This window comes from Psammomys obesus, unplaced genomic scaffold (genome assembly GCF_907164565.1).
Source record: "Psammomys obesus unplaced genomic scaffold, mPsaObe1.curated_primary_1811, whole genome shotgun sequence".
NCBI lineage: Eukaryota > Metazoa > Chordata > Mammalia > Rodentia > Muridae > Psammomys > Psammomys obesus.
Window position 1 is genome coordinate 7,624,370 of NW_026585689.1, and position 3,167 is coordinate 7,627,536.

Genomic DNA, 3,167 nt, shown 5'->3' on the forward strand with positions numbered 1-3,167 from the left:
CTCAGGAATGTGTCCCAAATAATATTTAATCTCTACTATGAGAATTTGTTTCCAGACCCTATGTAACTAAAAAGCAGAAAGGTCAGAAACAGAATTGTATTTAATACAAGTTACTGGTGGGTATATGTAGAAGTACACTTTTGTCTGGGAACAAGACCAATGGATCCAAATGACTTAAATTAAAGGAAATGACTTTACAAAACAATTATTATAAACTGTGGCTTTGTGTGAGGAGGTTAAACTAATATCAAAGATTTCAGGCACATTCTGATACTGACTGGACCAAGGTCCATTGAGGAGTTTGTCATTTTATTCTAATGACTTTGCTAACTTGGTGTATGCTGAAATAATTTAAAGAAGGTGCCTATATAGCAATTATAACTCAAGACTGATCAGTCATGTGAAGCCTACTATCTACATTCAAATCTTCTGACTGTCCTTTATTGTCTGGCTAGTCTTACATCACAACTTTAAAAGACTAAGTTTACAATCAGTAAAAACTAAAAAAAATATCAGCAAAAAATATATTCCATAAATTAGACACTAAAATATGGAGATGCAAGACAGCTATAACCAGGGTCTGAAACACCCTAGGAGCTGCTCTTCTGAACCATGCCCTTTTCAAGCTCTGGGGCAGATGGGCCAATAGGCTGGCTAAAGGCTGGACACTCTGAGCAGAAGTAGATTAACATTGTACTGTACATCATGAAACTTTTAGGAAACCCTTAAAGAGGAGAATACCTAAAGAGATCTCAATCAGCTCAGACTGGGCTCACGAGTGTTTTAAATCAGTAAGGGCAGCGTCTAGGTACTCAGAGAATTATCACAGACTCTCCAGTACAATAAATGCTCACAATCTAAAAAAATATCATTTCAGAAAATTATACAAATATTGACTATATATAGTGGTCCTACAATAAGCCACTTCCAGAGTCCAGCCACTACAGTTCACACTAACTGAATAAATGCATCTGAGTTAACAGTACCCATACAAGCTATGCTTCAGGCTTAGACCACCACAAACAGCATCATTGGCCATCCATTTCCAAAGCTTCAACAAAGTGTGCAGCAGAAGGGCAATCATTAGCTTCCTCATTAGTACACATAGAGAAGAGTTCAATGACCTTTGGGTAGGATTCATTCAGTTCCTTCATATTGATGGATGGCCTGGTCCCCATAGCTGCATAGTATTCTTCATCATCAAAGTCACTCTTATCAAAGGTTTTATCTTTATCATCATCATCATCTTCTTCATCTGGAATATTGATGCGTGGAATACATAAAGTCTTCATTTCCCACAGAGTCAGGCCAAAAGCATCTATATCTGCCTTGTCAGTAATAATGCCATTTTCTTCCAACAATTCCTTGGGTTTCCACGGCTCAGTACCAATATAACAGGCCTCAGGATCAGTCCCAGTCATATTCTCATAGAATGGCAGAGACACTCCTATATCACAGATTTTAATTGTTTCAAAATCACCATTAATTACAACATTTGGAGATTTTATATCTCCATAAAGCAGCTTCTTTTCTTGATGCAGATACTTTAGCCCTCCCACCATATGCAAAGCAACTCTGAGAATTATAGCTGCTGTAAAGGGACTTTGTTGTCTTTGCTCTACTCTTCTACTACATCAATCAGAGATTTTTACCTCCATACTCCATAGCAAGGCACAGACTACCATCACTGTCTTCATTAAAAGCAAGATTCCCTATAAGATTTTTTTAACATCTTAGCTTCCTCAGTTAGTCTCTCCTGATGCACAGTTCAATAATGATGGGTACATAAAGGATTTATCTTTTACACTGCTCAAGGAGATTGAGACAACCCTCTCGGAGATGGTTTCATTAGTTAGGTACACTAACGAATGAAAATCCCAAAGCCCAGTTTTTTCACAAATGGAGAAACAGGAATATTTATACATGGAGTTGAACACAAATTTCCTGGTTTTTCAGATAATTTGTTTTGTGTCTTGAAATTATTGATTCCTTCCATTGGAGCCATCACTTTAGGTTCAGAGTGGCACCCTGGCTCAAAGCTGTCTGTCTGGAAGTTGCAAGACCGGTGGGAAACAACACTTACTGTAACCAATGCAACATTTAGGGTGTGTAGGTCGGTACTGGGGTCTGAATTCCAAGATGGTTTGGAGCTGTTGGGACACCCACTCCAGAAAGTACAAGAGCAGGTCCTGCCTACACTAGCAGTTACTGCCACAGCATTTAGGGCACATGCCTAGCATTCATTATTTCTTGTGCTGCTTTTTTTTTTTTTTTTTTTTTTTTTTTTTTTTTATTAAGTGCCCTGGTTTAAAAGCAAAAAGTTTAGTACTGTGAAAGTGGCCGTGTCGAAGGTAATTTATCTGGCTTGTAAGTATTACCCACACCATCAATACAGACACATGGATAAAATGACACAGAATCAGAATCATGTAAACAAATAGCAACAATTGTCTTATCCACACAGCAGCAACCTTAGTCAAACCAAAACTTTAACATATCTCTCAAGGACTGTACACTATTAAAAAGGTCACCCATTTTGATCTTCATGTCTCACATGATGGATATATACATGATAATTTACTTGAATAACACTATCACTGGGGACAAAGAAGATGATCCTTTAAAGGTTTTTTTGATTGAATAAGTAAAATAATTTAAAACTGGACCCAGAAATAGACTCAAGGACAGTGTGTTTGAGTCAAAGAGAGAAAATGACAACTCAAGCATAATGTAGATATTAGCATCTTTCAAGCAGAGACATAAAATTAAAAAATATATTTTAAACATAAAAAAAATACACAGCAAAAAGAATTATACCTTGAAGGATAAACTGAGCATGTCTGGATCTAGCTTCTCAGAGACTTTGTTCCTCATAAATGGTGGCTAAAAAGAGACAAATCTTTCTCTTAGAATGGAGTAAGTCCTGAGCTGGTTAACAATATTCTATTCTTCATAGCTAAAGAGAAAATACTTAGCACTAAAATTATTTTTCTCAGCTTTGTAATCAGCTAAGAGATTCTCTGAGTGACGTAGAACTCGGGATTCATGTAAAATAGGCAGGCATAGCTAAAACACCAATTGATGCCAATATTACTTCTCACTTTGAGGCAGTTTAAAGGCTCTGCTATTGGACTCATCTTCAACATTTCAAACTTGTTATGAGAATC

General features: G+C 36.8%; 1 pseudogene; it reads right to left on the bottom strand.

The window, feature by feature from the left end:
- Positions 1-1,028: 1,028 nt before the first annotated feature.
- Positions 1,029-1,996, bottom strand: LOC129666019 (lymphokine-activated killer T-cell-originated protein kinase-like; annotated as a pseudogene).
- Positions 1,997-3,167: the final 1,171 nt, after the last annotated feature.